The 25,820-nt window shown below is 35.6% G+C and overlaps 1 protein-coding gene and 1 pseudogene across 11 annotated transcripts in view; one reads left to right on the top strand and one right to left on the bottom strand.

The window, feature by feature from the left end:
• The window catches only part of NTNG1 (netrin G1), a 315,517-nt gene that overhangs the window by 269,872 nt on the left and 19,825 nt on the right, over positions 1 to 25,820 (bottom strand). The gene's annotated exons all lie outside the window — the stretch shown is intronic.
• LOC118533958 (LYR motif-containing protein 4 pseudogene) lies at positions 2,679 to 12,657 on the top strand (annotated as a pseudogene).

Here is a 25,820-nt window from a genome sequence, read left to right on the forward strand (position 1 = left end):
GACATGCTATTTCCTAAAGCCAAACTAGGCCTATTCCCTCATAGTGCTTCTAGTCAGAAATTCTTGAAAAGAGAATCAAGAAGTACACACAGGGAAATGGAGATAATTCAGGAAATAGAAAAGGACATTAAAATAATCAGATTCATCTACTCAGAGATTCAAGAACGTTTTATATTTGTAAAACAAGAACAAAATATTTTGAGAAAATAGGGGTGCCTCGTGGCTCAGTCATTAAGTGTCTGCCTTCAGCTCAGGTCATGATCCCAGTGTCCTGGGATCAAGCCCCGCATCAGGCTCCCTGCTCCGCGGGAAGCCTGCTTCTCCCTCTCCCACTCCCCCTGCTTGTGTTCCCTCTCTTGCTGTGTCTCTCTCTGTCAAATAAATAAATAAAATCTTTAAAAAATATTTTGAGAAAATAAAAATCAAAACAATAATTTATTATTGTCAATTTTTTAAAGATCAGCGGGAAATAAATGCCTTGAAATATATCATAAAGCAAAAAGACAAAATAATGGAATATATGTCTAAAAATAAAAAAGATAAAAGATACATATAAAAGCAATTCAGGTGTTCAACTTCTAGGAAGAATGAGTGAAGAACAGGAAGGAGAATAATTGAGGAATCTTTCCCACAAGAAGGATATGAGTCTTTGGATCCACCAAGTTCCCAGCATAATGGATGAATAAAATAACCATCTCAATACATAATCATAAAATTTCAGAACTCCAAGAATAAAGAGGATGTTCTAAAATTCTAAAATGTGGTATATTATGTTATTGTTCCTACTTATTCACTTCCCTCTCTATATGGCCCATCCCTCAGGGCCCTTCCCTGAGGCTCCTTCCTATGGGATGGGGTGGGGGGGGGGGATGCTAGAGAAGAAAGACTCTAGGAAGGAATGAATCCTGCTCCATTGGTGTCAGGCTTGGACATGTGACTGGTTTGAATGTGAGTGGAAATAATATAAGCAGGGGCTTTAAGTCTCAACATTTGGTTCTATCATAGTTCCTTTCTCTTGTCAAGAGTTGAGCATCCTGGTAGGGATACTTCTTTAGTCTAGATTCCATACTTAGAAGACAAATGAGGCCAAGATAGAGATACCCACAGCTAACATGTGACAAGCTACTAAGATTTTGGTATTGTATGTTACCATGGTCTAACTTAGTGCCACAAGAGAGAAAAAATATGTCAAGAAAAGAAAAAATTGTATCCCTTTCAGAAGCCCTATGTCTAACTATACCTTTAGAATTATAAACAAAAATATTTTTAATTTAGAATTTTATGTTCAACCTATCAATCACAGTGAGAGTAGAAGAGGGAAGATTTTTTTTTTTTGAAGAGGTAAATTTTTAATCACACAATCCACTTTTTTTTGTTAGTTGCTTGAACCTATACTCTAGCAAAATGAAGATAAAACAAAAATTAAAAAGACATAGGATTCAGGAAACTGTGGGTCCAACCTAGGAAAACAATGAAAAGAAGCCCTAAGCGTGGAGTTGGGCATGTGGGAAAAGAGATCGATCCGCATGATAAATGTGAGGAAATGTGAAGAAAAATAGACAAATAGCGCAAGAAACAAAGCAAATAAAAACTCACAATATCTAATGCACAACACGGTAACTATAGTTAATAATACTGTATTGTATGTTCAGAATTTGACAAGATAGTAGATCTTCAAGTTCTTATCACAAGAAATAAACAGACTCTTAATTATAGAGAATAAACTGATGGTTACTAGAGGGGAGGTAGATGGGGGGATGGGTTAAATAGGTGATGGGGATAAGGAGTGCACTTGTGATGAGCACTGGATGATGTATGGAAGTGTTGAATCACTATATTGTACACCTGAAACTAATATCTCAGTGTATGTTAACCAACTGGAATTAAAATAATAACTTAAAAAATAAAAAAAATTAAAAAGTACTTATCATAAGAAAAAATTGTAACTATGTATGGTGATGGATGTTAACTAAAAAAAACTCAAGAAAAATATGGGCTGTTTATGAATCAATGTAAAATATGCCATATTTTTCAGAGCTGATGACAGTTGAAGAAAGAAGTTATGTGACACTAGCACTGATCTTTCTCCTTCAAGTGATTCAAGGATTATGCCATTGGACCAATGGAGAAGAAATTAAAATTATAGTTCTGTACTTGACCTGACAGTGAGAAATGTTTGCATAGTCATAATAATGTAAATTTGGTTTACTGGCTTTCAACTTAAAGAGTCAACCTAAGAATATAGCATAGAAGACTTTGTTGTATTCGCAAAACAGAATGAAAATGTCAACACTGTAAATGATAATGTAAATAAAAGTATAGTTAACAGAAGGTGGGATATGGAAAAGGGAAAGTAAAAGTAAAAAAAAAAAAAAAAAGCAGTGAAGCTCTCATCTTACTAAACAGAAGGGTTGAGAAATATTAACTGGGTCTCTCTATCCCACTCAGCTTCAGAGGGTGCAACAATGTGCTCTTGAAAGTTGGTTGACCAATAATTTATTATTTTTTCAAGATTACCATGTATGACTACAAATAATCACATGTCAAGAAATGGAAAGAAGAGGGGAAAAGGCAAATTATATACCCGAGGTATAACCCCATCTTTAAAACAAAGAGCCAATAGATATTGCCTAAAATTGATAAGTCAAATAAACAAAAATGTAACTATACCTAGAACCATGGAGAAAACTGCTACAAGTAAATTAAAAACAGTCTTCTTAAAGTTGCCTTAGACATGAGAGAAGAGAGGAATGGAACAGGAAACTGCTTTTCATGGTTCTGTAACGCTCTTACTTGTTAACAGGTGCAGGTAGTATTCTGCTGAAAATGAAACTTAAAAAGGATGGGGTAAGGGCAATAAAGGCCTGAAAACTAGGTAAAAAGTCACTGGAAGTTTGGGAGCACATGAGTAACATAATGAAAGCAAGGATTAAAACCATTAAAATGGCAGCTATCATGAATAGAGGTGAGACGAAGGAAGAATATTTAGAAAATTGCCTTAGATGAATGGTTCTCCACTGGGGCAATTTTGCTCCCCAGGGGGACATTTGGCAATGCTTGGAGATATTTTGTTAGTCACAACTGGGGGTGTGTGCTACTGGTTTCCGGTGGTTAGAGGCCAGGGATGCTGCTCAACAGCCCACAATGTACAGGACAGCCATCTACAAGGAATTAGCCAGCTCCACACGCCAATTGCTCCATGGCTAAGAAACTCTCCTTTAGAGTTTGGATGCTTGTTCAAATGAGAGGTAAAAAGGCACCAAACTAGGCAAATGGCAATAAGAACTGAATGGAAATAACGGGAGGAAATGGCAATTGAGGCAACCTGGGTGTGGTATATGAAAATTAGAAACCTTTGCAAATATAAATTATGAACAATTATATTGTTTATCCATTTTAATGAATTCCCTAATGTAGTACAGTGCTGTATTTAACCTACAGATTTTCAGTATACTCCCATTTAGATAAGCACCATAGCGTCCTTGAGCTTTACTGTAAGAGTACATGCAATTCATTCCTGTCAACTAACGCACTTAATGGTGATGTTAAGATTTGCACTTTGCTAATAAATGAGTATAGGCAACCCTTAAATTCCTTAGTTGAAAATCAATACAACTGAGTTATTTATAAGAGTTAATTCAGTGAAATTCTTTCTCCAAAGCATCTTGGATTCAGATACTTAGAGTAAAGGTATGCTTTTCATGTCTATGAAAACGCCTAGTGATTTTTTTTCAAAATTTATTTATTTATTTATTTGACAGAGAGAGAGAGAAAGCACAAACAGGGGGAGCAGCAGAGAGAGAGAGGGGAGAAGCAGGTTCCGTGCTGAGCAAGGAGCCTGATGAGGGGCTCAATCCCAGGACCCCGGGATCATGACCTAAGCCAAAGGCAGATGCTTAACCGACTGTGCCACCCAGGCATCCCAAGAGTAAAGGTATGCTTTTCATGTCTGTGAAAATGCCTAGTGATTTTTACTCCAATTTCAGAAACAAATAATGTATACAGTAGACCCCCCTTATCTGTGGCTTTGCTTTCTGACGTTTTGGTTACCTTTGGCCAACTGCAGTTTGGAAGCAGATGACATCTTCCTTCTGACATATCATCAGAAGGTCAATAGTAGCTTAACACTATGTCACAATGCCTACGTCATTCCCCTCACTTCAACTCATCACATAGGCATTTTGTCATCTCACATCATCACAAGAAGAAGGGTAAGTAGAGTACAGTAAGATATTTTGAGAGAGAGAGAGAGAACACATTCACATAACTTTTATTATGGTATATTGTTGTAATTGTTCTACTTTATTGTGAGTTATTGTTAATCTCTTACTGTGACTAATTTACAAATTAAACTTTACCATGTTTAGGAAAAAACATTGGGTTCAGTACTATCTATGGTTTTAGGTATCCACTGGGGGTCTTGGAACATATCCCCCACAGATAAGGAGGAACTCCAGTATCTCCCTTATCAAATGAGTTGCTGAGTGCAGTTGAATGGGGGGAAAAGGGTATCCACAGGGAATGGGCAACCATTTGGCTTTCCCTTAATCATTATCCCCTACCATCATTCTACTCTATAAACCATTAGTTTCTTTGCAACAAGACTTTATTTTATAATCAAAAGCTGCAGCTTTCCCATGCCACAGAAAGTTCTTTGAGGGTAGGAACGTTGTCTTACTCAACTTCCTTTCCCTCGCAGTGCCCGGCCTTGAAAATAGAGGGTCCTCAATAAGTAGCTATTGATTTGTACTGAATTGCTGAATTTAATTTCAAACCGCCCCCAGCAAGAATCTGTACTTGTCAACACTAAAATTACTTATGATCCTATGCAGAACATAACCAACTGACAAAGTTATGAATCTTTCCAAAACTGGCCTTAGAACTTCTTGTGGTTCTCACCATGCATATTGTAAATGAGTTTGGAATTTGCATGCCAAGTTGAAATATGGTGCCCTAGAGAATTTCTTTTCTTTTTTTTTTCCCCTAGAGAATTTCTATGATTGATCTCATTCAAGCAAATTTACTCATTGTCCCCCAATACCTCACTATAATTAGAGACTGGCATTTTGTTTCAAATTACATAATAGTTTTTCATAGAAGACATCTGTCTTGTAACTTGCCTAACTCTCTTAGGAAAACAAACAAACAAACAAACAGAAAGGAAAGGGAAAAACAATACCTCAGTGACATTAATTACACCAGCATGTTTTCCAGTGCTTTGAAAGGGAGACTCTGAGCATTGATTGCCATTGAAGTGAGACCTAAAGTATATATTACAGTTCTGAAAACCCCACTTAATGTTCTTATAGCTCTAAGAAATCTAGTCATATCCTGATGGCTACCTAGGGTAATAATCAATTTCTCCTATTAAGTTGCCCAAGGCAGTAGCCTGGTGTGTGCTAGGACCAGGATCCCTTTTCAGGTTGTTGAATTCTATCATGCCTCTTGCTTTCCATCACAAAATGAGCAAGATAGAACATACCAGTAGGTAGAGATCCTTCAAACCCCAGGATAGACTTGAAAAGAAACCTCACACTCTGCTTGCAGTATGGTTGTACTTCAGTCATCCCAATAAATTGCTTCTTCTTGAGTTTGGAGTTTTTATGAAGCATTCTAGAAGAACTACTGTGTTGAGGTCTGCTGGGCAAGTACAACTTAGTTGAGAAATTCAGAAAGCACTAGCTGAATTTGAAGCCAATATTATAAGTGCTCTTGAATACTTAGCGATATTCCAGCATTCATGCATTTATCAACCATATATTAGTCAAGTAAAAAAATAAAATATTTACATTGCAAAAATATAGGTCAACATTTTGAAGTTCATTCATTTATTCATTCATTCAAGCAACCACTGTTTATTAAGTACCTGTTATGTATCAGGGATGGTACTAAATTCTATGAATATGGCTGAATTATCTTTGCCTTTGAAAAATGTATAGGCTAATATTTCATTCTCGACTCTGAATTTGCATTAAAATTACCTGAGCAATTAAACAATCTGTGAACTTCATCTCCAAAGATAGGCCCCAAACCCTGGCATTTCTTTTTTTTAAATATCATTTTAATTTGTTTAGTATATTTTTCAAGTGCTTTTTATTTTGTGAAAGCATCCGTCATCTCTTAAGCCTGTGAAACGTAGTCGCTTCAAGGAAAACAAGCTCAAATTTACTTCCATTTCACCTAGACCATAAAAGTCTCTAATTATTAGAAATATTAAATATAAAATTAAAAATAAAAGAATCTTGTTATAAAACAGAATATGCAAATACATTTAAATGATTGATTTTTAATATTTACATTTTTCAAGACTGTCTGCAAAGCAGTAGTGTATAATGGTTAAGAAAACAGCATTTGGAATCATATATTTGGCTTTGAGTCACAGTCAGCCATTAATTATTGGCAGTGAAAGCCCAAGCTTTCAAGTGTAATAACTTGAAGTTTAATAACTTTGGTAGGATTCAAACATTGGCATTTCTTAAAAACATCCCAGCAGAGAGTGAGGTCCTTGCTTTAATAGGTGACTACACAAACAAACAGGAGATCATAGCACAGTGCTCTCACAGGCATAGACAAGAAGTTTTGGGAGCACTTTGGAAGGCCATAAAAATCGGCCTTGCAAGGGCAGGGACAGGGAGGGTTTAGGGAAAGCTTTAGCAATAAAAATTGTCTATAGCTTACTAGAGTTTCTACAGAAGAATAAAAGTCCTTCTAAGAAGGGTCAGAGAAGAAGGAGGGAGATGAAAAAGCAAAGAATTAAGAAAATAAGCAAGAAGGCATGTGTATTTTAGCACAATAAGCTAAAGGGCAAACATCCAACCAAATTGCTGGATTCCACAGTGGAAATTCAGGGAATTCAACTCAAAACATTAGCAGTGTGGATCCTGGACAAGTTACTGAACCTCTTTGATTCTTTTATTCATTTATAAATTGAGGACAATGATAGGTACCTCACAGGGTTATTATAAAGAACAGAAAATGTAGCATAAAACACCCAATAAATGCCATCATTAAGTAGAGATGATTCACATGCAGATACTATTCAAATATTGTTGTAGTGATTGGATTAAATTTGTTTGTTTAGAAGACTGAAATCTCAAGATCAAATAAAAACGATCTTGACATACCTTTCTGCAGTGAGATATTACTGTTTATGCCACATTAATCCTGAACAGGACTCAATTTTCTTCTCCCAATAGTAGTATTGACTAGTGTAATGTATTGATTCATCAAGATCAGAAAATTCTGAAGGAATTAGAACAAGATTTAAATTCTACAGAAAATGAATTCTAAAATTCAAATCTCTCTTCCAGGACTAAGAATAAACACTCAATGTGACAATGAAGTCTTTTGATGCCTAAGATTTGCTTATCTATCTTAGAATGGTGGGCAAGAATAAAGAGCTATGATTATTTTCTCATTTTGTTTCATTGCTTTAACTAAGAACTTCTTAAACATCTCACACTACTTTCACCAGATAGGTATGGTCTTCCTTAAGATCCAGAGAGCTGTAAAACCTTTACTTCCAAGGTAGCAGGTGTGTTGGAACATTATTGAAAGATGCGGGGTTTGGCATATAATTTTTCAGGGAAAGCAGTGTTGTAGGTCATATTTCGTTGTCAAAGAAACATTGGCCCAATTCTTTACTTCTTCCCTGCCCTAAACAACAAACAAACAGATAAAAACAAACAAACAGAAGTATGGGATATTCAATTCATCTATCACTGAAAAAGAGAAACATCAATCCCTTTCAACCAAGGCTTTGAAATTGGTATTTTTTTTTTAAGATTGTATTTATTTATTTGACAGAAAGAGACACAGTGAGAGAGGGAACATCGCCAGGGGTAGTGGGAGAGGGAGAAGCAGGCTTCCCGCAGAGCAGGGAGTCTGATGAGGGGCTCGATCCCAGGACCCCAGGATCATGACCTGAGCCGAAGGCAGACGCTTAACAACTGAGCCACCCAGGCACACCAAAATTGGTATTTCTAAAGAATTTCAAGTCTTTCTGTATTCTAGACTATACTGTATCCAACCCTAGAAATAAAAAAAAAATTAAAAAGCATAAAGCGGTAAAGGAAATAGAAATAGATAGAAAATGGATAATAAATAGAAAATGGAAAAGACCTCTAGAACAGTGAATTATGAGGAGATTTTTAAGGTGCACTGAAAAAAATGCATCCTGGCTGGATATATCTCAGTAAATCTTTAAAGCGCTGCTACTTTTATTCTTTGATAAATATCATATAATGGCTTAGAAGTGAAGTATAATTTCAATTCCTACTACAGAGCCATTATGATGTTCCTGTGGACCAGTTAATTTATTACTGAGCTCTCCTGTACCAATCTCATACCAATCTGGAAACAGAAAAGTCTTCTCTTCTGAATGAGGTGATTTCTCTAGAAAGTCAGCTGTTCTCAAAAGTCAAGTTCATAGTACAGAGATTGCAGAAGGATACTACCAAGTTCTCTACTTTAGAGTTTCCAAGAAAAATTATTTTAACATACCATAAGCATTCTATCAAGTACCTATTGCTTTTAAAAATGCTACGGTGGGGTTTTTTGTTTTTGTTTTTTGTATTTTTCAAGTATCAATTAGTGAATTTATGTTTATGAAAGTCCCCAGCGAGAGGATATGGAAAAAGCAGTCTATAATTTAAGGCAAACCCTTAATCAAATTGATTTCACCAAAATTCCATTTCCTTTTAGGACAACTTTTAAAAAGCAAAGCCAATGGTTGCCACATTCTAAGAATGGCTGAACCAAATGATTGGCCACTTTTCTTACCTAGTGATAGTATAGTTAAGACAATTTTAAGTCTTGGATTCTGGAATTTTGGCTTCGTGAATTATGCCATAGCATACAAGTTAAACATAAGAAGTTTAAACCAGACTGCCAAGATTTACGCTAATTGTGTGGCTTTAAGCAATGATATAACTTCTCTGTGCTCCACCATCCTCATTTGAAAAATAGGGCAATCACATTACCTAATTATTGGAGTTGTTATGAGTTAGCACATTTAGAAGTTCTTATAATAGTGCCTCATACATGGTTGGCACTCATTAGAAGTTAGCTTTTAATATATTATTGTTACGTCTCCAAGAATTCTCCTCGCAGAATATAGGTTTTGGAATTGGGATGAGCCCCACCTCAGTCCTTACTAGCTTTGTGATGACAGAAAAAACTATTTGACTTCTTGGAGTCTCAGTGTTCTCAAGACTAAAATAAGGACAATAATACCTACCTCATAACTGTCTGAGGATTAAACAAGCAACAAGCAAAATGCTTGCTGTATAGTCAAGTGGCTATCTGAAGAGCATTTAACAGCTAAAGCAAATAAATAGCATATATACTAGATTGTCAAGTTGGTAAAGGAAGGAAAGCAAGAGAGTGAAGAATAAGTTAAAATCTGGTTCTAAAGACTCCTGGATCCCTCATCCACCATCTCCCTTCCTTTCCCCACTCCCCCAGAAAAATCCAGGCTGTTGATAAAAGTATTTCTATGTCCCTATGTGCAAGTGAGACTAGAAAATCAGTGATGAGTATAGTTCAGCCCTGGGCAACCATACTGACCCAGACAAGGTTAATCATTGTCACTTTAGAGTCTCTGGAAATACTGTGGGTCTTCAGAAGATGGGTGGTCACTTAGGTCTATGAGGGGCGGGTAAATGGAGTATAAAGTGACAGACGCAGCAGGTGTGTAGTGACTAATGCTGAGAACTACAGCAGTCACAGAGCCCCACAGAAGCTTGGCAAAGAACTGCCAGAGAGCCTCTGAGCCCCTGCTGGGGCACACAATAGCAGACCAATGCAAGCTTTGGAGACTCAAAAACAACCCAGTGTCTTTGAGGCAGCCAGACACGTTGAAGGAAGAAAAACCTTAATCCCAAATCTTAAACCTCCTTTCAGCGCCTTCTGCCAATGATTTTGAGAAGACTGTGAAAGGCCAGTGGAGAGGAAAAAGAGATGTTTGCTAGGAGATAGAAGGAATCTAAGTCCAAAACTCAGAGCTGGTACAGAATGGATAGAGAAAATCAGCAAGTGTTGTAGTTAAACACGTACGTAATGAGAAAAAAAATTTAAATATTTGCTGAGCATTTTCAAACATCAATAACCCAGCCATTTATATTTTTAAATATTAAAAAGGGCACAGAGTATGGTATTGATTTGAAAATACAGAAATGTCATGCTAAAAAATGTATCTGGTTTTGAACTGACAAAGTAAGACCAGTCAATCTGATTTTATTCATATACTAAGGTCTACATTTCAACATAATGAAATTTTGTCTTATTAAAATGTGGGTTAGGACACTCAATATTTGTATGGTGCAACAAGTAATAATGGCCCCATTGTTAATTGCCTACTCTTATTAAAAAGTTCCAAAAGAAAAAAAAAAGGAATTGAGAGCCTAGATATATTTTATAATGTGAAAAACAGTTGTCTATTATTTTATTTTGGGGTCAGCAAAGGTTACTTGATAAATTACAATGTGTTTTCTAAACCTGACCTATAATAGCTGTTTTTAAAACAAAACATAAATAATACCAAATGGTACATCCAATTAATTAATTTCCAACTGGTTTTGATTATCAGCATCAATAATTAAGTTCAGTTTGTATCTGGTTATTAACCTTAATGATACTCTATCTGCCATTTAAGTAATTACTTTTTTACCAACATCATCAGTAACAATAATTTTTGCTTGTAATTAGTTGATTTGTCATTCATTAAGGCTGTAAAATTATCCTATTAAATCATCTCCAAGATGATCATAAAGATATATAAAATATTGCATGGGTACTGAAATTTGTCACTCACTTGAATTTTGAAGTAGGACATAGACATGCCCCCCCAAAAAGAGAAATTATTTATTTATCTTCTTTAGGCTCTAATACCCCTTTAACTTCACTTCCTTTAAGTCTTAAAGTATATTTTTATGTAAGACACCTAAATAGCTAAACACTTTGAAAACGGTTTTCTTAATTTTCTTAAAAAGCAGATGTGATGGTTTTTTTCAAGTGTCAACTCACTAAGCTACAGCCACCAGTTATTCAAGCACTAATTTGGGTGTTGCTATGGAGGTATTTTATAGATATAATTGAAGTCCATAAAGAGTTGGCTTTTAAGTAAGGGAGATTATCCTAGATAGTCAGGGTGGGCCTAAACCAATCAACAGAAAGGCTCTAAGAGCAGAGTCAATGCTTTCCTGAAGAAGAAGAAATTGTGTCTATGGAGAGGAACTTCAGAACATGCTTGAGAGTTCAAGCCTGCCCTTCTGACAGCCTGCCTTATAATTTCTGACTTGCCTAGCCAGCCTCCATAATCATATAAACCAATTCTTTGCAATACTTTTCTTAATATATATCTCCGACTAGTTCTGCTTCCCTGGTTGGACTCTCATACAGCAGGCTATTGCAAAGTGGCTTGGGTGTTGTATCAGAAAGAAGAGAGAGTAGAAAGTAATCCTTGACCTAAAATGGATGGCTCACCATTTAAAATTTTATTAGCAGATAGTCATTTACTTCTTTGTGTGATCCTATAAAAATGTAGATGTTTCTAGAAGGGGTAGCAGCATAAACTATTCCTATTAAGACCCCCCTCCCCACTTAGAGGTTCCCAATTCCCACTTAAGGCACTAAGAAGGTGAAACCCATGAAGGACAGTTGTAAAGACCAGGTGTAGAGTACGTAGCAAATGGAAGTGTTGCTACCTAGGGGCGCCTGGGTGGCTCAGTCGTTGCACATCTGCCTTCGGCTCAGGTCATGGTCCCGGGGTCCTGGGATCGAGCCCCGCATCGGGCTCCCTGCTCGGCAGGAAGCCTGCTTCTCCCTCTCCCACAGCCCCTGCTTGTGTTCCCTCTCTCGCTGTGTCTCTCTCTGTCAAATAAATAAATAAATAAATAAAATCTTTAAAAAAAAAAAGAAAGTGTTGCTACCTCATAGCTTGGCCAAGGGCCAGTCCTGTCAGAACTAGTATTGCTCCATTCGAATTACCATAGATTCCTGCTCAGTTACAAACGTGCCTTCTTCCAGGCAGGAAGACCTTACAGAAATGTACACCCCATAGGATTCCATTATTAAAAAGACAATCACACCATGTTTCAAGAAGCTCTGGAAAAAATCTGGAAAGAATTACAAATACATGGAGACTAAATAACATACTACTAAATAATGAATGGATCAACCAAGAAATCAAAGAGGAAATAAAACAATTCATGGAGGGCTAGCGCTCACCGAGGCCGAGGCCCCACCTGCTGGCAAGACTGAGCCCCGCTGCATTTTACTTTATTTTGTTCATGGTTTTGCATAGACTGAAGTTTTGTGGATTAGGTTAAACTCTGGACCTCCTCAAAGAGGACCCATTTATTTATTTATTTTTCTTTCCAAAACGGCAGCCTCCAGCTATACACAAGTGTTAGTTCTGTACTAGGTGATGCTGAGAGAGCAAGCATTTCAGCGCCTATAATTATAGAACTTATGCTGTCAGGAGGATAAGACAGTTGCTTTAGAGAAATTAAGAATGTAAAGGATCCCACAGAAATTCAAACCCTAGTGAACAAAGTCAAAGGAGACACTAGAGGAATTCACTGACATGTCCACTTCGGCCAACTGTATTTGACTGACAAACCTATCACTGAGAATCAAGAGAAGCCCAGGACTTAGGGAGCCGGGACCAGCCACCACTGCAGCTGTGGACCACCTTCAGCATTCATTCTGCTCTGGGGATGGGGGCTCCCAACAGACCACCAGTGGCCTCTTACATCAGCTTAAAATAGCCTCTTTCTCTGCCTACCCTGTAGCAGCTGATAAACTGAGTCGGGTTTCCATTCTTCTGCAGCCTTAGTGAAAAATGATGGCTGTCTTTCTCTCCTTGGTTCAAGTGTTAAAATGAAGAGCTAGAGCTCACTCAGAATAATGCTGTGTATTATTATGTCTCCTCTCCATCCCACCCCTCTTTTGTATCTCATTACCACTTGTATAGAGCACCTCCACACTTTGTTTCTTCATTGACAATAAACAGAACTGTCTCCCCCCACAAAAAAAATACATGGAGACAAATGAAAATGAAAACACAATGGTCCAAAATCTTTGGGACACAGCAAAAGCTGTTCTAAGAGGGAAGATTATAGCATTACAGGCCTTTTTCAAGAAGCAAGAAAAAAAAATCAAATAAACAACCTAACCTTACACCTAAAGGTGCTAGAAAAAGAAGAACAAACAAAGCCCAGAGCTAGTAGAAGAAAGGAAATATTAAAGATTAAAGCAGCAATGAATGAAATAGAAACTACAAAAATAATGAAACCTGGATCTGGTTCTTTGTAAAAAAGATAAACAAAATTGTTAAACCTTTAGCCACACTCATCGAAAAGAGAGGGAGAGAGAGAGAACTCAAATAAATAAAATCAGAAACGAAGGAGGAAAAATAACAACTGACACCACAGAAATACAAAGCACAATAAGAAAATATTATGAAAAATTGTATGTCAACAAATTGGACAATCTAGAAGAAATGGATAAATACCTAGAAACATATAATCTTCCAAAACTGAAACAGGAAGAAATAGAACAGACTGATCACTAGCAATGAAATTGAACTGGTAATAAAAAAACTCCCAACAAATAAAAGTCTAAGACCAGGTGGCTTCAGAGATGTGTTGTACTAACATTTAAAGAGTTAATACCTATTTTTATCAAACTATTCAAAAAATAGAAGAGGAAGAAAAGCTTCCAAATTTATTCTATGAAGTGGGCATTACCTTGATACCAAAACCAGATAAAGACACTGCAATAAAAGAAAAATACAGACCAATATCGCTGATGAACACAGGTGCAAAAATCCTAAACAAAATATTAGCAAGCCAAATCCAACAATACATTTAAAAAAATCATTCACTACAATCGAGTGGGATTCATTCCAGGGATACAGCATGGTTCAATACTTCCAAATCAATCAATGTGCTACATCACATTAACAAGAGAAAGGATAAAAATCATATGATCACCTTAATAGGTGCAGAAAAAGCATTTGACAAAATACAACATCTATTCATGATAAAAACTCTCAACAAAGTAGGTTTACAGGGAACATACCTCAACATAATAAAAATCATACATGAAAAACCCACAGCTAACATCATATTCAATGGTGAAAATCTGAGAGTTTTTCCTCTAAAATCAGGAACAAGACAAGTACACTCTGACCACTTTTATTTGACATAGTACTGGAAGTTCTAACCACAGCAATCAGATAAGAAGAAAAGGTCAAAGACATATAAATTGGTAAGAAAGAAGGAAAACTTTCACTATTTGCAGATGACATGATACTCTGTGTAGAAAACCCAAAAGACTCCACAGAAAAGCTGTTAGAACTGATAAATGAAGTCAGTAAAGTTGCAGGATGCAAAATTAATATAGAGAAATCTGTTGCATTTTTATACACCAACACTGAAGAAGCAGAAAGAGAAATTAAGAAAACAATCCTATTTGCAATTACACCAAAAAGAATAAAATCCTAGGAAGAAACTTAACCAAAAAGGTGAAAAAGAACTGTAGTCTGAAAACTATGAAATGCTGACTAAATAAACTGTAGATGATACAAACAAATGGAAATATATTCCAATTCATGGATGGGAGAATAAATATGATTAAAATGTCTATACTACCCAAAGCAGTCTACAGAATTAATGCAATCCCTATCAACATATCAACAACCTTTTTCATAGTACTAGAATAAATAATCCTAAAATTTATATGGAGCCACAAAAGACCACGAATAGCCAAAGCAATCCTGGGAAAGAACAAAGCTGGAGATACCACAGACCTAGATTTCAACATACACTACAAATCTGTAGTAATCACAACAGCATGGTAATGGCACAAAAACAGACACATAGATCAATGGAACAGAACAGAGAGTCCAGAAATAAACCCACACTTATATAGTCAATTAATCTACGACAAAGGAAGCAAGAGTATACAATGGAAAAAAGGCAGTGTCAGATGCGACTAGGTAAACTGGACAGCTACATGCAAAAGAAGGAAACTAAACATACGTTCCTATACCATACACAAAAATAACCTCATAATGGATTAAAGACCTAAATGTGAGACCTGAAACCATAAAACTCCTAGAAGAAAATAGGTAGTAGTTTCTTTGACACTGTCCATAGAAACATTTTTCTAGGTATGTCTCCTCAGGCAAGGGAAACAAAAGCAAGATTAAACTATTGGGACTACACCAAAATAAAGTGCTTTTGCACAGCAAAGGAAACCATCAACAAAACAAAAAGGGTACCTACTGAATTGGAGAATATATTTGCAAATGATACATCCATAAGGGGTTAATATAAAATATGTAAAGAACTTACACAACTCAGCACCAAAAAAAAAAAAAAAAAAAAAAATTAAAAATGGGCAGAGGACCTGAATAGACATTTTTCCAAAGAAGATATACAAATGGCCATCAGACACATGAAAAGATGCTCAACATCACTAATCATCAGGAAAATGCAAATTAAAACCAAAATGACATATCACTTTACACCAGTCAGAAAGGCTAAAATCAAAACACAAGAAATAACAAGTGTTGGTGAGGATGTGGAGAAAAAGGAACCCTCATGCATTGTTGGTGGGAATGCAAATTAGTATAGCCAACGTGAAAAGCAGTTTGGAGGTTCCTCAAAAAAATTAAAAATAGAATTATTGTACAATCCAGTAATTCTACCACTGGGTATTTACCTCCCCTCCAAAAAACCCCAAAAAACAACAAAGACACTAATTCAAAAAGATATATGCTCTTCTATGTTTATTGCAGCATTATTTACAATAGCCAAGATATGGAAGCAACCCAGGTATCCACCGATAGATGAATAAAGATGTGGTGTGTATGTATATATACAGATATATATATACTATGGAATGCATGTACTGTATAAAAAAGTGGTATATATATATATATATATGTGTGTGTGTGTGTGTGTACACACACACACACACTGTAATATTACTCAGCTATAAATCTTGCCATTTGCAACAACATGGATGAACCTAGAGGGTATTATGCTAATTGAGATACATCAGATAAAGACAAATACCGTATGATTTCACACATATGTGGAATATAAGAAACAGATGAACAAAGGAAAAATAACAAACAAAAGCCAGACTCAAATACAGAGGACAAACTGTGGTTGCCAGAGGGGAGGTGGGTGGGGGGATGGGTGAAATAGATAAAGGGGATTAAGATGTTATCTTGATGAGTACTGAGAAATACATTGTTGAATCATATTGTACACCTGAAACTAATATAACACTGTAGATTAATTATACTTCAATTAAAAAAGCTCTAAAATACTCCATAAAATCCACCCACTCAAGAAAACAGAATTTGATACATAAACTACTGGGCCAAAGGATATATGTCTAGATTAACCCCTTTGAAATGGCTCATTTTATTTTTGCCATATCAATAAATGAGGGTATGGGTTTGGTAGGAAAAAAGGTCAGCCTGCCTATATGGAGGACTCCATGATGGCTTTGGAAAATTTCAGACTGGCAAAAACATGATGCATATTTAAAATTGGTTAATTTGATCAATTTTTTAGATATTTAAGATATTTCTATAGATTTTGTTGCTGGTCGTTTCTATGATCAGCCCTCTATGGTTGAGAGACTGACAGACCTGTACCAAGATTGGAGGATTCAGCTAAATAGAACAGAGATCAAAGATACTGCCATAGATATGGGGGAAAATTACACTATGCGCTTGTTTTTATGTTCATCCAGGTTGCAATTCAAAAGAGAATGATTTTAAAATAGATTTAGTACTGGGTTTATTTTGTTGACCTTGGCAAATGTCACCTCAATGTTGTTCCACTTCTATTTTTTCTCAAGGGAGCAGAGCTGCTCATGAGCAGGTGAAGGTAGAAGCACACGGTCAAGTTAGAGTAAACATATTACTGAGAGAGAAACATTTTAAGCTGTCCAGAATATTAACAAGGAATATGATTTGCATATCTCCTGAACATAGTGTCTTATTTTATAGATTAGTAACTACTTCATTATAAACATGAATTTAGAGCTTCCTGAAATTATTTATATTAGAATCTAGTATTGAGGGTTTTTTTTTTTCCTTGACATTATTTATTCTAAAATGGAAATGAGAACTTTACCCATGATTTCCTATGATAATTGTGGACTTCCATTCAAGAAAACCAGCAGAAGCAACATTTGAGAACTGCCTTCCTCATTTCAGACACAACTATATGAATAATCTTTTATTTTCACAGTAAAGCTCTCCCATTAGTTACACTGTGAAATTGCAGGCTACCTTTTCTCCAGAGATCTCAAAGTTCTTTTCTGGTATCAATTTGTCAATAGCCCAATGCCTCTGATTCTATGGAGCCCAGAGGAATCTGTTCTAGCATTATTTCTGTGAAAGCCTTTGATTGGCTTTATGACAACCCAAGCTAAGGAGCATCAATAATGACTGCAAAGTTCTTTTGCCAAGTGCTTACTTAACTAACAAAAGACATTTCCATTAAAAGAAAAAAGTATGGCTTTGAAAAACTCTGAAAACTCAAGGGCAATGTATTTATATCCTTCTTAAATCTACTCAAGCTTTCATTCAAAGATTAAATTTACACATGTTATATACTTATACAATGCCCAGTAGAGTATACTGAATAAAAATTTATTATTATTAACTTTACAAATATGTGATAAATCAACATCTATTATTTATTAGTTATTGTGACTTAGAGCAAGTCATTAACCTTTTCAAATCTCAGTTTTCTCATTTATAAAATGGGGCTTTTCCACCTGTATATGAGGATTAACATTACTCAAGATGCATGAGATCATTTTTAAGTTATTTTTCATACAAATATGAACTTATAGTATAATTAACCTGGTACTTGAGCTTCAGACACTTTAGAAATTTAACACTGATAATAATGAATTATATGTAATAATATTATATATCGCAAATATTAGATAAACTGGGAAAAATGTAACACTGATGTTCTGCCATTTCTGGATAGATTCCTTCAGAATAAAGTTCTCAGCAATCATGCATAAATTCATGGCACTTTAAGGATGGCTGTAGGCAGACTCATGAAGTTATGAAGATTTGTTCTGGAACATTGTGAAGCAAGTTTTAAAAAGGCATCTAAGCGGTTTTATAAATGTTTCTAACTGGAAAACAATGGTAAAACCAATACTCTAGTGTGCCAGTGAAAATGTCATATAGTCTTAAATAAGTATTTTGGGAGAAGAAGGAACACAGATTTGGGCTAGGATTATGGAAGACCCTCCGTATTTCAGAGTTTATGGACATAAACTAGGTTAAGTTGCTTGTATTTGAATTCTATGTTCATTGTGATCTTTCTGACTATTCCCGCATCTGAACAAGGACACAAACCCATGATACTTAATGACAGTACCCATGCCTTTGATATGTAATCATCTATTGTTATGTATTATTATATATATCAATTATGTAAGTCTCATCTCTCCAGCAAAGACTTTGGTAGGCAAAGGCCTGAGTCAAACCAAGGGTCTGGTATGTATTAAGAGTGACTTTTTCTTATACCATGTTTTACAGGTTTCAAAGTTAATTATTTCAGTCAACCTTCACAAAAACCACACAAAAGAACCTGGAACTCTGAAAGTTAAAATGAGTAACGTCCAAAATTACTTGGTTAGGCTTCAATAAATATTTATTAAATTGACTCTCTGCATCATCTGTTAAGTACCTATGATTTGTGATCACTGAGCCTACAAATACATAGTAAGAGTTATAGTGCCTTGTACAGCACGTTTCCCTATTTTGTATAGTACTTTGCATTTTATAAGTGCCTTCACCTACATAATTGTGTTTAATGATTGATATCTTAAGAGAGTGGGAGAATATGCCAAGTGTAAGAAATGATGTTACAGTATTACGTAGTGGGAAACATAAGGACAGCTGGATTTAGATTAATTCATGGGTGACACAGTCATAACATTTATTACTGTTGAGATAGATCCACAAAAGGAAATTATTTAAAAGGAAAGCTAAAGACAAGGCTTCGCTTGTCTCCTTAAGCTGTAATGCCCTTCTCTTTCTTCTTCCTTCTTAGAGCAGTTTACTCTTCCTTCAAAGCTCAGCTCAAAGGCCATCTCCTCTATGTAGCTACCACTGAGCCCTCTGAGTTTGCAATGAATTGCTTCCCTCTGTGTTCCCACAGCTCCTTATATGTAGCTCTTGCATAGCATTTATTTTCTTCTTCTTTGTAAATAACTATTTACTTTATAAAGCTTCTTGAAGGCAGAGGCTAGCTTGTCCTCATTAGCTCCCATTTGCCCACAACAGGGCTCTGGAAGTATTGAAGGAACTGGAGGGAACACCACTATTTAAAATACTAAATACTCCCACAAAATATCCTCAAGGGTCATCTCCTGCTAGATTCTGCATGAGATTATTTTGATATTGTAAATTATAGCAAGGGCAGAAAAGATTATTGAGGGACAATAAAAAGAATAAAAAATAAAAATGGACAGAGCAGAGATTTAGGAAAGCAGACTGTTAAAAGGATGCTTCATTCCATGGTTATATATTAAGGGCCCACTATGTATCAGGCACTAAACTAATTGCTATGGATATAAAAGAGAACAAGGCTCTGTCCCTGTTCTTCAAGGAGTTTCCAATCCAGTGTGGAAGGCAGTCAAGTAACCTATAATTACAAACGAAGTGCTAAATGTATTGTTAAAGATAACTACCTGCTACGACATGGCAGTTCCAAGTCTAAAAAAAAAATCTTACTTTTAAATTGTATTAAAAATATGAGGAAATGAGGTTGGGGTTAGATTTCTAGTCTTGTGATGACAAAGTTATTTTACTGTAGGAGTTTCAATAATAAAGTTCTATGTTTACTAGCTCTAAGAATATATATGCTAAATTTATAACATCATTGAGCAAATCTAGCACTTGACAACATCAGACTTTCTTCAAGAAGAATCATTTTTACTTTTCTATCACCACCAGCATTATGATTACATACTCTCATAGGGACTTTAATTTCTTCTTTGAAATATTCATCACAGTAGTAATTATTGGTATACTTGTTTCATGTGTTTCTCCCTCCCTTTGATCTCCCCAAGGTGGGGAATTGTGTCTGTCTTGATCATCTTTACAACCCTAGCTCAGTACAGTGCACATACCAGGTGCTCAATAAGTATTTGATAAATTGGTTAAATTACTAATATTTGTTAGTTTTGTCATCCAGTACCATAAAATAAAGTTTCTCTATGGCTTGCAGCAGCTTTTCCCCCAATATGTGGCACTCATTCCAAAATGCAATGTGAGTCCAGAACAAGATCAAATTATAACTGTGAAATATGCATATTGCACAAAACCAGCAAACACAGTTGGGCAGATTGTGGCCATTACAAAGAAGCCATGCCAAGTAGTAGATGGAGGCTGAGATCCGACCTATTTTCTCCTTTCTAAGCCATGGTGCAAGGATGCATTTCCTGGAAACAGGACCTCTTCCTAATTCACAGTCTGTAGCCTTGATGATACAACTTGTTGGTTGTCCTAATTGAACACACTGCATCCAAACACCATGTGTACTAAAATATTGGGAGCAAGTAAGAATTATGGATCTAGGTTTCACTTAACAGTGTTATTTTTTAATAGAGGTATAATTGACATACAACATTGTATTAATTTCAGGTGTACAACATAATAAATCAGTATTTATATATACTGCAAAAGGACCACCACAAGAAATCTAGTTAACATGTCACCATACATAATTACAGAACTTTTTTTCTTGTGGTGAGAACTTTTAAGATCTACTCTCTTAGCAACTTTCATATATGCAATACAGTATTATTAATTATAGTTGCCTTGCTGTACAGTACATCCTCATGACTTATTTATAACCAGAAGTCTGTACCCTTTGATCCCCTTCATCTATTTCATCCTCCTCCCATTCCCAGCCTCTGGCAACCACCAATCTGTTCTCTGTATCTATGGACTTTTTCATTTTTCTTTTTCTTTCTGTTTCTCTTTTAGATTCTGCATGTAAGAAAGATCATATGGTATTTGTCTTTCTCTGTTTGACTTATTTTATTAGTATAAGGTCCCTAAGGTCCATCCATGTTGTCACAAATCACAAGATTTCATTCTTTTTTTATGGCTGAATAATGTTCCATTATATATATCACATTTTCTTTATCTACACAGTGTTAGATATTTAGGTTGCTTCCATATCTTGGCTTCTGTAAATAATGCTGCAATGAACAATGTTTCATTTTGTTGAGGTGGAAATCCACTGAATGTTTTTGAGGAAGGGGATAATATGGATAATACAGCAACCAAGGAAATTGACTTGGGATCCAGCATTTCCATTTCTCATACTGAATTTCTCTCTTTTATTTCAAAGCATCCATGAGAGCCAACACACTATGCCCATTCCAATAGCTGATTAATAAAATGAGCTTTTAGGGGCACCTAGGTGTCTCAGTCAGTTGGGCATCTAACTTTTGGTTTCAGCTCAGGTCATGATCTCATGGTTGTGAGATCGAACCCCATGTCAGGCTCTGCACTGGGCATGGAGCCTGCTTAAGATTCTTTCTCTTCCTCTCCCTCTGCCCCTCCTCCCTGCTCACACACGCTCTCTCTCTCACTCTCTAAAAGAAAATAATAAAATAAAACAAAATAAAATAAAATTAGCTTTTATTTAATTTATTTTCACATAGTTATTTATTTTGTTAACATTTTGTTTTTAGACAGAGTCATGTTGTCGTTTGACATGTCTAGTGCATTTGTTAAAACTTTGATCCATTATAATCTCAATGCAAATGCCTTGCAACCATGAATGATTATTTTAATACTGTGTTATTTAGAATACATATCATTTATTTTAAAACCACAGTTGTGAAATTATTTTGATTTTAAATACCTGGCTTAGAGCCAGAACCTCATAAGCGGTTAGTTATTAGATGCCATTAGTAACATCAGGAAAGGCCAGACAGTTCACAGAAAGGGGAACTAAAGGGAAAGCATTCAGAAGATCCCTTCAAAGTAGAAAATGAGAATCAGAATGCTTTTAACTTTTTACCAATAGAAATGATCATCACAATGACAAAGACGATTAATATTTATTGGGCATCTCCTATGTGCCAGGCATTGTGCTAAGTACATCATGATCTTACTGTCCCTCGAAACAAAGAAGTGAAATAACTTGATTAAGTTGGAACTTGAATGGAGACTGTTTGAATCCAATAAAATATCCCTAAAGTCATGCACTTTCCCAAGTTAAACAACTTGTCTTCTGAATACCTGGTTCTAAGACCCAGGGATCCTAGAAACTTCCTGTCTAGAAGGGGCAATTGACTGTTGCTTGGGAGGGCATAAAGAAATGTAAAGTTACTCCTTTACTGTTACTACTCCTAAAACAATGCCAATTTGCTCCAAACAAACAAGCAAATGTATAAAATATGTACTGATAGTATACCTATATTGTCAGTAGACATGGAAACTTCCTGGCTGTGGTTTTAATTAGAAATGGAACCCTTCCCTTGCTGTCCAAATTTATTACAGTTACACATCACCCTCAGGTTTTCATCTAGGAGACAAGTCATTCTGGTGATGGATGAGGCAATATTTATATATCATCTTGCAAAGTAAGCAAGAAGACTTCTAGTTTAAAAGTTCTATCGGCTATTGTTATACTCCAGTGATGAAAACAGTGATTTTGGAAAAAAGATTACATACATATAAATATGAAAAATAATTTTTAGGCTGTGATTTTTGTATAAATTGTACAGGTCAAAGTATACCTTTCAGTTCAGGTGGCCAGATGCAAGATATTACTCTTAAAATTTGTTGCCCTCTGTAAAAAAGATCTACTCAAAGAAGTTTGTTTATAGTTTAACTCAATATTTAGTCCTGCAAATTTCATGCTTCCTCCTGTCAATTCGCCATTATGAATATTCATTAGTGATGTTCATACAATTTCCAAGTGATTTACTATTAAATAATTAAAACAAAGATGAGAGATTAAGAGCCATGGTACATATAGTTTTATCAAAAATCCTGAGTTAATTATGGTTGCTATGATAGATCATAAAATCCAACTATGAGTGTCCTGATAACTAAGGCAATAAAAGAAACACGATTTCTAGGGGCACCTGGGTGGTTCAGTTGGTTGAGCAACCTACTCTTGGTTTCAGTTAGGTCATGATTTCAGGGTTGTGAAATTGAGCCCTGCGTAGGGCTCTGTGCTGGGCTTGGAGTCTGCTTGAGATTCTCTCTCTCCCTCTCCCTCCGGCCCTCCCTTCACTCTCCACTCCTCTCACTCCCCTGCTCATGCTTTCTCTCAAATAAATAAATAAATCTTTTTTTAAATTTTTTTAAATTTTTTTTAAAGATTTTATTTATTTATTTGACAGAGAGATAGAGAGCACAAGTAGGCAGAGAGGCAGGTGGAGGGAGAGGGAGAAGCAGGCTCCCTGCCGAGCCAGGAGCCCGATGTGGGGCTCGATCCCAGGACCCTGGGATCATGACCTGAGCCGAAGGCAGACGCTTAACCGACTGAGCCACCCAGGCGCCCCTAAATAAATAAATCTTAAAAAAAAAAAAGAAAAGAAACACAATTTCTTAAATATTTTTCATTACATAACAAGAGGAAACACATGAGTAAACAACACAAGACTTAGAAGAACCCTTATAATCTGTTGGTAGGAATGCAAAGTGGTGCAACTGCATTTGATGAAAATTCCCATACTCTGTAGCCCATAGATTGGCTTCTGGGTGCACACCTTGAGATAAACAAAAGGCAAAACAACTCTTGTTCACATGCACCAAGATCTAGGTACGAAGATGTCTCTTGTTGAGTGGCTTGTAATTACAAAAAACTAAAAACAAACAAACAAACAAAACTTGCTGAATTCCCACAATTGAAGAATTTATTTATCCAATGGAATAGATAGATAGATAGCATTTTAATATGAAGCAAATAGATCATACAGACCAAACAGATAATTTATGAAAATAATGTTGAATGAAAAAGTTATAGCATAGTTTTTTCAGGATGGTAACATTAAAAAACCCAAAGTCAAAACTATAACTTGTTTGTGAACATATAAGTTTCATATAAAAAATATAAAAACATGGACTACAGGGAAATACACCACATTTATGACACTGGTTCTCTCTGGAAAAGGGAAGCCAGGAATGGACCAGGGGATGGAAACAAGATGGTTTCGACTCAGTCGGTAATGTTTAAATTTTAAGTGGTGGGTGTACATATATTTGTTATATTGTTTATATACTTTTAATTTAAAAAACTAAAAAAAAAAAAGAAAATGCTTGATACCTTCAAGATTAAGGACCTCCAATGTAGCCTAAATACTTTAAAGACCATGTATATATTAGAGCAATAATCTTTGATATGAATGCTATCATCAAATTAACATATCTGTTTTAGCAGCTCATTCATTCATTCAATAAGTATTTGTTGAGCCCTATGGTGGAGAGACATAAGACAAAGTTCCTGTCCTCTGGATTTTATATTGTGAAGGAGAAAAGAGACATAAATATATGAGCAGTATATAACATAATAAATGGCTAGTCATTGGAACTGATGTTAAGTCAGATGGTACTCAGTAAGATATACCCATTGATGTCTTTTCTGATTGTTTTGTGTTGATGCTGTCCCAGTTGTTAAATAGTTTGAATATCACCCCCTATAATAAATTCAATGAAGACAAAATTAAGTAGGCTCAAGGAATGGATAGAGTGCAAAAGAGATGCTATTTAAATAAAGTGGTCAGATAGGCTTCCTTATGAAGGGTTTTTTAAGCAGAGACTTGAATAAAAGGTGGGACAGAGCTATGGGAAGATTTTGAGAATGCAGGTCCAAACAACAAGGCAAGAGTAAACTTAGTTTTATGTGGAACACCAAGAAGTTGCAGGCAGACTGGACTGAGCAAAGTAGGGAGTGATCAGAGTGGACATCAAAGAGGTTTTCAAGGACCAGATTACATAGGACCTTTCAAGCAGTAGTAAGGGTTTAGATTTAATTCTCAATGGGACACAACAATTGGGGAGGAAATTGAACAAGAACAGGACCTGATTGATTCAGATGTTTAAAATTTTATCCATATGTATATTACATAATTATATTATCTAATTACATAATATTTATATTATATATTTTATATTTGTATATTATATTTATATTATATGTGTATATTTCTATAATATATTTATATTATGTGTTATATTATATTATAAAACATATGTGAATTTGGTGACAGGGCAAGAGTTGGAAGCAAGGAGATCAGTTAGGAAATACTGCAGGGGTCTAGCCTCGATATAAAGCTGGTTGGGACCTGGTTGTTAGCAGCAGAGAGGGTGAAAAGCAATCTGATTTGGGATAGATTTTTGAAGGTTTAGCTAACAGGACTTGTTGATATGTGCTGTGAGGGACATAAAGGAGTTAAAGAGGATTCCTAGATTTTTCGTCTGGAGCAACTAGATAAATATAAGCTGCTGTTTATAGATATGGGAAAGACTACAGTCAAAATCCATTTGGGGAGAAGAAATCAAGAGTTCTATAATAAATGTGTTAAGTTTAAAATGTCTACTAGACAACTGAGTGAAGACAGCATGGAGGCAGTTGGCTATATAACAGTTGTTATTGATACTGTTAAAAAAAAATCAAAAGCATCACGCTAACTACTTTACTCAACACCTCCCCCACAAGAATATGATTTTGTTAACTAGCCAACAGTTGCTGACTTATTATTCTGGTTTTAGATGGTGAACACAA

This window comes from Halichoerus grypus, chromosome 5 (genome assembly GCF_964656455.1).
Source record: "Halichoerus grypus chromosome 5, mHalGry1.hap1.1, whole genome shotgun sequence".
In the NCBI taxonomy this organism is placed as follows: Eukaryota; Metazoa; Chordata; class Mammalia; order Carnivora; family Phocidae; genus Halichoerus; species Halichoerus grypus.